Below are 10,836 nucleotides of genomic sequence, written 5' to 3'. Positions count from 1 at the left end.
ATGTTCACTCTCCCCATTGGCGGTTGGGGCCTGGGAAGGCCTGGAGGCTCAGGGGCCGGCGCCCGAATCCAGCGAGGTTGGTGCTGACCCTCCAGCAGCAACAACAGGTGGCTCCCCGCTAGGGCACCGACCCCCCTCCCCCTCCCCCGCTACCTCCCAGCCTGCCCCGCGTTTTCGGGCGCGGCGCAGGCGCAGTGAGGGGAGGCGGGGGGAAGGGCCCGGCTCCAAGGTTCGGTGGGTGTGACTCGGGCCCTGGCCCCGCCCCCGCCGCGGCCCCGCCCCCGCCCCGCCGCGGCCCCGCCCCTCGCCCCGCCTTCCAGCCCGGGACGCGGAGGGGAGGTGCTGCAGCCCAGCTCCGAGCTGCGATCCGCCCGCAGGTGAGTGAGGGGCGGCGCTTCCGCGCTCCCGGCCTTCCGTGCACCCGCTGCTCTCGGGAAAGGCAGGCGCGGAGTTGCAGGTGCAGAGTGGGCTGGTCTTCCCGCCGTCCCTCTGCTCTCTTAGGACAGAGTCCCTGGGTCCTGTCGGGAGTGGGGCAGCTACCCAGGAGATGCTCCTGCATCCTCGCGTGGGCTTCAGGAGCACGAGTGCAAAGCAGATGCTTCTTCCGGGGTGGGGAGTTTGCTTTTTAAACACCGTTCTTCCTTCCCGAGCGTATGGAAAGATAACCTATTTAAAAATAAAAGACAAAGTCCGTAACCCCATCTAGAAATGAAAGGGTTCTTAGGGGCAGCTCCATTAGATAGCCACAAGAAACGTATGTGTTGGAGGTTTTTCTTGATGCAAAACAAAATAAAAATATATGTGTATTTTTAAAAAGATTTTATTTAGTTATTCATGAGAGACACACAGAGAGAGGCAGAGCCATAGCAGAGGGAGAAGGAGGCTGCCTGCGGGGAGCCTGGTGTAGGACTCGATCTCAGGACTCTGGGATCACGATCTGAGCCGAAGGCAGATGCTCAATCCCTGAGCCACCCAGGGGCCCCCAAATAAAATATATTCTTATCAAAATATTCTTCTGCTACTCAGTTTCACTTATGAAGAGCCCCTTAAAATGTAATATGTGCATGCCAATATAGTATGTGAGTGTGTGAGGGAAGTGAGGCACAGAGAAGCAAAGTTGTCTCACGAAGATTTCACACCTATTACCTGGCAGAGTCAAGATCAGAATCCCATTATTCTGGCTTCAGAGCCTGAGGGCTATTTGACATTGTCTCCTGACCACTTTCTTGTCAAACTGTGGATAGGTATTTACTTCAATTGCTTGTTTTCTTTTCTTTTAACATTTTATTTATTTTTTACTTTAAAAAAGCTTTTATTTATTTATTTGACAGAGAGAGAGAGCACAAGCAGGGGGGAGCAGGTGAGGGAGAAGCAGGCTCTTCACGGAGCAGGGAGTCCGATATGGGGCTGGATCCCAGGACTCTGGGATCATGATCCGAGCTGAAGGCAGAGGCTTAACTGACTGAGCCACCCAGGCACCCCTCTCCTTGTTTCATTTCTGTCTTAAAGTAGTTGAATCTGTATGTGAGAATATCTAAAGTTTTATGCTAATTCTGTCCATTCATTAGAGTTTTAGTGGCTCCCCTTAGAGAGGAAAGCCATCCTCACTTGGGGTGGGCCCCACAGTCCTCTCCCAGGCTGCACAGTGGCTGCTAGTCAGCTGAATAGACTCATAAACAGCTATGACTCATAAGTGCTTGGCAGGCTGCTAATTTTTGTTTTCCCACTCTAGCAATTGTTAAACACTTAGGAACAAGAATAAAAACTTTCAGTAGATGACAAACGAAAGCGCAGATTTTCCTTACAAAGTAGTAGTACAGCTTTCTTCTATGTAGACAAAACATTTTAAGTGGACTTTAGAGGTTCTGGTTATGTTTAATTTCAGTGGTATCTGTTTCACATAAATAGATGTAGAGTTTTGCAGATGAGTTTTCTCTTTCCTTCCTGTCTGGTCGTTTTTATGGTTTTAATAGTTGCCATCACATGTTTGCTGTCTGCCCCCAGCCCAGAACCAGATCTTCTTATGATACTTGGGTGCCCCTGTTCTGTGATCACATTTGGGAATCTTGGATCCAATTTGGCATGAATCCTCTGTTCTTCACCAACCCAGACTTATAGCCTTCTGTGGAGACAGGGCAACTAGCCCCATTTGGCAACTGTCTTTTTCAGCTTCTTTGATTTTAATTAATTAATTAATTAATTAATTATATTTAAATACAAGTCAGTTAACATATAGTATATTATATACATATATATACTATATATATAGTTTTGGGGGCTTTTCAGCTTCTTTTTAAGAGAAAGAGCCTGGCTTGGGACTATAGTTTTGCAGAAAGCAAGACTCCTTTATCACATAGGAATTGAATTCCTGGTTGCCAGTGCTGGGATCTGTCCCTAGACCCCAGTAAGCCTAGGGCTGCCCTCTTACCACCACTGTGTATATCTCTGTACCTTGTCCACTGAGATGATTTTCCTATATTTGAGCTTAACTGTGGCCTACTGGTTTTCTTTTTTTATATTTTATCACTCATTGTAAGCTCTCAGAGGACAGGAACTGTCAGTTTTGTTCATCACTATCTTTAGCATTCAGAATGAAACCTGACACATGGGTAGGTATCCAATAAATATTCATTGGATAAATAAATGAACAGAATGCTTTGTTTTGAAAAAGAGTCTGTCAAAGTGTAAACTTAGGAATCATCCAGAAGTGGAATTTGATATGTTCTTCTGGATATGCATTCTGAAGAGCAAAATATGTCGGTGTTCCAATATTAACCCATAATTGTCTCTTTTTAAAAACCACATACAGGGGATCTCTGGATGGCTCAGCGATTTAGTGCCTGCCTTCGGCCCAGGGCATGGTCCTGGAGTCCCGGGATCGAGTCCCACATCAGGCTCCCTGTGTGGAGCCTGCTTCTCTCTCTGCCTGCGTCTCTGCCTCTCTCTCTCTCTCCCTCTCTGTGTCTCTCGTGAATAAATAAATAAAATCTTAAAAAAAGAAAAAAAGTTAACTCCTGGTATGTGTTTAAAAAAAAAACACATACAAACTTTCCACTTTTATCTGTGTTTCATACTTAATAGATTTACTTTATAATTTCATAAAGATATCTGAAAAGAATAATCAGATTGTTTTCATTGGCAGTGTATTTCTGTAGAACTGAGAATTCTGTTGAAAGCTTCTAATTGTATCAGGTTTGCATTGTACTAGTTACCAATTTCTAGGTAACAAATTACCCCACAACTAAGTGAGTTAAAACAACATTCATTTTGTTATTTTTCTTGTAGTTTTGTGGGACAGGAATTCAGACAGAACACTGTGAGGAGGAATCATTTATGTTCCACGATGTCTGAGACCTCACCGGGGGGCTGGCTGAGCATGTCTATCTATTCATGCAGCCTCAGGACCTCCCTATGTGTCAGTAGGGTGGCCTTAGGGTTGTTGGAATTCTTACATGGTGGCTGAGGGCTCTGTTTCAAGACACAAGAAATGAAGCTGCTTTTTTCTTGAGGTCTGGGCCTGAAACTGGCATGGCATCATTCTTGCAGTATTCTGCTGGTCAAAGCAGTTGTAGAACCTGCCCAAATTTAAGGGACAGCGACACCTCTAATGGAAGCTGTGTCAGTTTATGGCCATTTTTAATCTAGCACGTTGGCTATTAGAAAAATACCTTTTGTTTTAAGGCATCTCATAACCTGCCACACTCTGGCCATTTCTTTTTTTTTTAAATTTATTTATTTATTCATGATAGAGAGAGAGAGATAGATAGAGAGGCAGAGACACAGGCAGAGGGAGAAGCAGGCTCCATGCAGGGAGCCCGACGTGGGACTCGATCCAGGGACCCCGGGGTCACGCCCTGGGCTGAAGGCGGCGCTAAACCGCTGAGCCACCCGGGCTGCCCTGGCCATTTCTTTTATAGATAGTGACCCCAACAAAAGCAGTTCAATTTTTGCTCAAATATAGTCAAAGAGGTGAAGGAAAGCCTTTGTTTTGATGTTAGGCAAGCCTCTGATCTTAACTTTGAGATAAAGTGAATCATGAAAATGGACACTTGATTCGATTTTATTTTATTTTATAGCTAATCTTTTTGAAGTTTGTAATACAAAAATCCAGTTAAAGCAACAGTCATGGTGGATCCCCAGGGAAAATGGAAATCTCTGGGATGCTGCAAATCTAAACCATGTATGATGTCAGTGCGTTGGATATAAATCCTCCAAGTTGCATTTGAAATAGCACAAACTAGCTAAGTAAGAGACAACAGCTGTAATATTAAAGAGGGGAGATATGGTGCTGACATTAGGAAAAGGCAGCTATGGGGCTTCTGGGTGGCTCAGGCAGTTGAGCGTCCAACTCTGGAATTCGGCCCAGGTCATGCTCTCAGGGTCCTGAAATCGAGTCCTCCGTCAGGCTGCATGCTAGGCATGGAGCTGGCTTTATTTTATTTTATTTTTAAAAATATTTTATTTATTTATTTGGCAGAGAGAGAGAGAGAGAGAGAGAGAGAGAGCACAGAAGAGGGGGCAGCAGAGGGAGAGAGAGAAGTAGGCTCCCCACTGAGCAGGGAGCAGGATGCGAGGGTCAATTCCAGGATTTAGTGCCTAATGGAAGCTGAAGGCAGATGGAGCTGAAGGCAGATGCTTAACCAACTGAGCCACCCAGGGGCCCCTGGAACTGGCTTTAGATCCTCTCTCTCCTTCTGTCCCTCCCATGCCCTCCCCAAAGGCAGTGTAATGGGTGCTGTTGAGGCTGACCAGGTAGCACTTTTGCACCTGATGGGAGCGGACGGAAGGGACCCGCTGGTTCCTCCACACTTTGAGTCTTGGTGGCTGGAAATGGAGACTCCTGTCCCTGAGGCAGAGAGTGGGGAGGATGAGCATTTGTTCCTGGATCCAGATGATTATGAAATCCAAGATATCCCACCTGAACTGGAAATATGGATGCATAGGTCACCAGATAGAAAATGAGACTTGTTAGGCCTCTACTTGAGAACTAGCTGACTTTGGACATGACGTGCCTTGGGCATGTTCATAGATTAGACCAGGTAGCACTTAGTTCATTGTTCTGCTAGTTTAGATATTCTTTTACAGGTAGTGTAAATCTACTGCAGAATGTTTAATGAAAGAGCGACATGATAAATTATGAATTTTAGGAGGATCACTCTGTTGGCACTGTAGAGAATTAACGAGGAAAGGCTAAGTCTAGTTATTAGTCTTTCTCATTAACCCAGCAGTATGAACTAACCCTAAGTCATTAGTAACGAAATAAGGGGACATCTGAGAGTCAGAGTTAAACTCTAAAGGGTTTGGTAATAGAGTAGATGAAGGTGGCAGGAAGAGGAAGAGAGAAGTCTAGAATGAGTTGAGCTTGAAAACTATGAAATATATGGTGGGCCGCCCCGGTGGTGCAGCGGTTTGGCGCTGCCTGCAGCCTGGGGTGTGATCTGGAGACCAGGATCAAGTCCTACATCAGGCTCCCTGCATGGAGCCTGCTTCTCCCTCTGCCTGTGTCTCTGCCTCTCTCTCTCTTTTATTTAAAGATAAATAAAATCTTTTTTTTTAAAAAAAGGAATATATGGTGATGTGCTAAGATTAAAAAAATTGGAGGAAAAGGTTTGGAAAGAAGAATGAAGTTTGATTATTTATGCTACTCAGGGTATAATTTATATATAGTGAAATGCATAGATCTCAAGTGTCCAGTTCTCTTACATGACTACACAACAGTTTATCTCTGTAACTATAGACACCTGGACCATTTTCAGTTTTGTCACTAATATAAATAAAACCATGAACATTCTTGTACCAAGCTTTTTGTGGCTTTTTATTTCCTTTGGATAAATATCTAGGATTGCTGAGTTTAAATTAACAACCTTCCTAAGAGTTCTTCAAAGTATTTATGCCATTTTCTACTCTGCCAGCAAAATATTAGAGTTCTCACCTTTACCAACACCAAAATCAAGAGTCGGATACCTAACTGATTGAGTCACCCAGGTGCCCTTCCAATTAATACTTTTTTTTTTTTTTTTAAGATTTTATTTATTTATTCATGAGAAAGAGAGAAAGAGAGAGAGAGAGAGAGAGGCAGAAACCCAGGCAGAGAGAGAGAAGCAGGCTCCATGCAGGGAGCCTGATGTGGGAGTCAATCCCCAGACTCCAGGATCATGCCCTGGACAGAAGGCAGGTGCTCAACTGCTGAGCCACCTAGGCGTCCCACCAATTAAGAATTTTTTTTTAAGATTTTATTTATTTATTCATGAGAGACAGAGAGCTAGAGAGAGGCAGAGATACGGGCAGAGGGAGAAGCAGGCTCCATGCAGGGAGCCCGATGTGGGACTTGATCCCAGGACTCCAGGATCATGCCCTGGGCCAAAGGCAGTTGCTCAACCGCTAAGCCACTCAGGGATCCCCCAATTAATAATCTTAATGGAGTATTAAATCCTGCATCTTGGGAAGGTGCTTGCAAGTGGATAATCTCTCCCTTATGTTCCAGTCATCTTGATCAAACACTTCAGAATCCAGTCTTACTGGTGCTTTCCTGGCTTTGCTGGCACATGCTAGCTTCTTTGGGCTATAGTGCTTTCCTTTCTTATCAGGCCCAAGGGGTTATATTGTGACTCAATCCTAATTTTAAGATTAAATCACCATTTGGAGACTCAAATCCTAGTCTCCAGAAGGCCAGGTCCTGAGGAAGCACAACCCTGCAGAGGTGGGGGTGAGTGCGTGAACATTGTCTTGTCAGGGAGCAGCCTCTGCATCATCTGCAAGCAGAGGGGAATGAGAGGTTTGCCCTTAATGGGAAGGAGCGGACCACTCCTGTAGGCTCAGAGCGCTCTGGGGAATCTGGGTGTTCAAGATTTTCAGGGACATCAATCCAGTTAATTCATTCCATTTTTTTTCCCACTGGGCCCTGACCTTGGTACAGCAGACCTGCCTTCGTTGGGAATTTATCCTTCTGTAGAGTTTGGCTGTTGTGACCACTAAGTCTTGGGCCTGGTCCCCAGCTTCTCTGCCTTCCCCCAGGGGAGATGAGAGCCTCCCAAGGAGATGTGGCAGTTTTGAGATATGTTCACAAATTCTTTGATACTCCTCTGTTGAGGAGGTGGAGCCAAACTGAATTACCAGTTTGCCAGTTTTCCTTTTAAATAAAAATGACATTCTATCAAAAGAGCAGTGAGGTTTGCTTACAGCTCAAATTATCATACGAGTGCTTTTGCTCCAGACAACAACCATTGTACTAAGTATGTCATAGATGGGCTTCCTGCACACTTCACATGTCATCTCCTATTACATATCATATTACAATGTTAAGAAGATGTATATTCAAGGGCAAGACTTAGTAAAGTTAATAATATTTACTGCCTCATCAAGAACATTCTTTTTTCTAAGGTGCCTGGTTAAGCGTCTGTCTTTGGTTTGGGTCATAATCCCGAGGTCCGGGGATTGAGCCCCAAGTGGGGCTCCCTGCTCAATGAGGAGTCTGCTTCTCCCTCTCCCTCTGCCCCTCTCTGCCCTCCTGCTTGTTCTCTTTCTCTCTCTCTCTATAATAAAAAATAAAATCTTTTAAAAAATTCTTTTTTGGGGGGATCCCTGGATGGCTTAGCGGTTTAGCGCCCAGGGCGTGATCCTGGAGTCCTGGGATCGAGTCCCGCATCGGGCTCCATGCATAGAGCCTGCTTCTCCCTCTGCCTCTCTCTCTCTCTCTCTCTCTCTCTGTCTCTTATGAATAAATAAATAAAATCTTAAATTTTTTTTCTTTTTTTTTCCTCATTGAGAACATTCTTAATAAGTAAAACTGGCTCTCCACCCCCTCCATTGTGGAGGCAAGGCTTGAAGACTATAAGGACTCTACAGTTTGGTGCAGGGCCTGGATTTGTGCTAAGACATCAGCTCCCCTCTGTCACATCTGTTCCCCTGCACCTAGGGAGCTGATAACTGCTATTCTAACTTCTCATATGCCAGATAAAGTTTTATGTGCTTTTGAACTTCCTTCAGAACCACAGAGTATATACTTTTTTTGTGCCCAGCTTCACTCGCTTAACATTATGTTTGTGAGATTCCTACGCATGTGTTGTTGCAGCTTGCCCATTCTTATTGCTGTTTATATTTCCCTTGTGTAAATATTTATCCCTTCCGTGGCAGATGGTGGTTACATTTGTGGTGAGCATAGCATTGTGTTTAGAGAAGGTGAATCACTATGCTGTACACCTGAAACGAATACAACATGGTGTGTCAACTATACTCAAATGAAAAAATTTAAAAATACCTGCACGTTTGTTGGTATTTACCCGGGAACAGAATGGCTGGGTTGTAAAATATGTGTATATATTCAGCTTTCCCAACTATCGCCGGTTGGTTTTCTAGGATTTTTTTTTTTTTGAAATAATTAAAATTAGATAGGAGAAACAACTTTGATGTATATATGACAAAATAAGAGCTGTGAAAATGTGTGTCCTAGGTTGGGAAGGCAGTTTGGGGTTACACTGTTCAGAGCTTGAAGGTAAGGTGGGCCAGCTGGTATAATGAGGATGGGGCGAGGTTGAATCTGGGGTGCACGGCTTACAATCTATGTTACCTTGGCCGAGTGACTTAACTTTCTTCAACCTTAGTTTCCTCATCTGTAAAATGGGGGTAATACTCCCCTAAAAGGATTGTTTTGAAGATGAAATGAATAATGTATGATAACTGCTTAGAGGAGGGCCTGGTACCCAAGATGCTCCTACAATGTTAGTTTCTTTCCTTTCAAAGGATTTTATTAGGAGGTATTAGGAGATTGATAATATCTGACTGGGAAGCTGTATCATTAACTGTATGCCCTTTAAAGTGTTTAATATAATAAAGGTAAGTCTGAGATTGAACCATTAGAGGCACAATCTCCTAGTTTTATGCTGGTGGGTATATTTTATGCCAAGAACAGAAAGGGATTGGGTGCGTTTTAGGCTTCTTTCTCAAGATGCCATTTTGCAGGATACACAGACTCACCCCTTATTTACGGTGCTTTGAAGAGTGGAAACAACTCCCTGCCCTTATAGGGCAACAGAATCTGTCACAAAGGATGAAGCCCTACAGGTAAAGACTAGGGCCCAAGAGGCAAAAAATCGGTCTTTGACTCAGTGGTAAAGACGTGACCATTGTCATCGCAAAGAAAGGCAAAGCAAAAGGATCTGAAGCCCCAAAGTCTTAGGACCCAACAGCATGAGCACTGAAGTCAGGTATAAGAGAGGGTAAGGAACAGCATCAAGATCTTTATGTTATACTCACAGATCTCATAAAAATATTAACAAGTGGACTTGACCAGCACAAAATGAGGTGACCTGGTGACGCAGGTGTTTTGTCCGGAGAGAAGGGAGGAGTGAGCAGCATGGAGGGCGTCTCCTGCTTACACATTGGGTGTGGGCTGAGTGAGGACTTGTCTTCTTTAAACTCGCAGAGCTTGAATATGTCAGCCTGCTGTTTAGTTATCTGCGATCTCTTTCAATTAAACAAGGTATGTGCAGCAGTGAACATCCTGGAGATACTCATCTAGAAACTGTTGTTGGGGAGGTAACTCTGTTCTCAAAGCTCATATAAACACTGGAAAGCTCCCTTACAGGGAGGCTGAGTGGATCCGTGGCAGCTTCCTCACATCCTTTGGTCTCCTACCATGCCAGAATAATCTTATTAAGATACCACATTGATCATGGGAAAGCCCTCCACTGAAACTTCAAGTGGCTCTTGTTGCCTGTGAGATAGAGTTCGGACTTCTCATCCTGGCATTAATGATCCTCAGTGATTGACCTCATTCTGTTATGAGCCTTCCTTCTGGTTACTCACTAAACTATACTCTCTTCTTTAGCAAAATGAATTTATTTGAGGTTTCATGACTTTTTCATTTTTTGTACTTTGGTAAATCCTACTCATTCTTCAGCGGCTAATTTAAATCCATTTTCTGTCTTCCCCAAAGTTTTTTCTTTCCAGTCCAGCTTCAAGTGTTTTCCTTTCTGTGAATTTCTAAAGCAAATAATTTGTTCATATTTAACAAAAAATGTTGTGGCACCATGCGATGATAGTCTATGTTGGGCTGTTATTTATATCTTTTTCTTTCTGTTGACCTCCTCATTGTTTTTTTTCCCTTTTCCTCAAACTAATTTGTAAACTCCTGAAGCCAAGAGTCCCTACTATGAAATTACTTTTAAAAAATCAAGTTACTTTTTATGTAAGCAAAATTATTTTATATCAAGCAAATGACTTGCAAGTAATAGGCCCTTAATAAGGGCATGTTTGTGTTTTAATCTAACAGTATAAATGAAGATAAATAAAATTATACACCATAAAACATCAAGGATATCTTACAAAACCAGATTTTCCTAAGAAAAAATAGAACTGGATTTTCCTGGAGCCAGACACAATGTGGTGATGCACAGAAGTGAGGATGCTATGTCTTCTGGAGGACCAGTCTTTTTTTTTTTTTTTAAAGATTTTACTCATTCATTCATTCTTTTTTTTTTTTTTTCATTCATTCTTTTGGCAGAGAGAGAGTGCACAAGCAGGGGGAGGAGCAGAGGGAGAGGGAGAAGCAGGCTGCCCACATAGCTGGGAGCCCGATATGGGACCCCATGCCAGGCGCCCCTGGATGACCAGTCTTGTTGGAAAACATTAGCATTGGGTTGACTTAATATTGGTCCAACCAGGAGTCTCAAAAGCATATTACTTCTTTTTTTTTTTTTTAGCATATTACTTCTTAATGGCCCCTATGATAGTAACCCTAGACATGCTCTAAGTTTTAAAACTTTTGAACAGTCTTGCGTCCGAGAAATCACTCATTTCATTTCATTTTTATTGATGCCTGCTGTGTTCCAGACACTG

The 10,836-nt window shown here is 43.5% G+C and overlaps 1 long non-coding RNA gene across 2 annotated transcripts in view; it reads left to right on the top strand.

The window, feature by feature from the left end:
* The first annotated feature begins 268 nt into the window (after window positions 1-268).
* Window positions 269-10,836, top strand: part of LOC140597972 (uncharacterized) — a 206,043-nt gene continuing 195,475 nt past the window's right edge. For both annotated transcript variants that reach the window (XR_012000069.1, XR_012000071.1), the window contains exon 1: window positions 269-377. This is a non-coding gene — a long non-coding RNA (uncharacterized lncRNA). The remainder of the gene's footprint in view (window positions 378-10,836) is intronic.

The sequence above is a fragment of the Vulpes vulpes genome, chromosome 1 (assembly GCF_048418805.1).
Source record: "Vulpes vulpes isolate BD-2025 chromosome 1, VulVul3, whole genome shotgun sequence".
Lineage (NCBI taxonomy): Eukaryota > Metazoa > Chordata > Mammalia > Carnivora > Canidae > Vulpes > Vulpes vulpes.
This window is presented reverse-complemented; position numbering and strand designations above follow the sequence as displayed.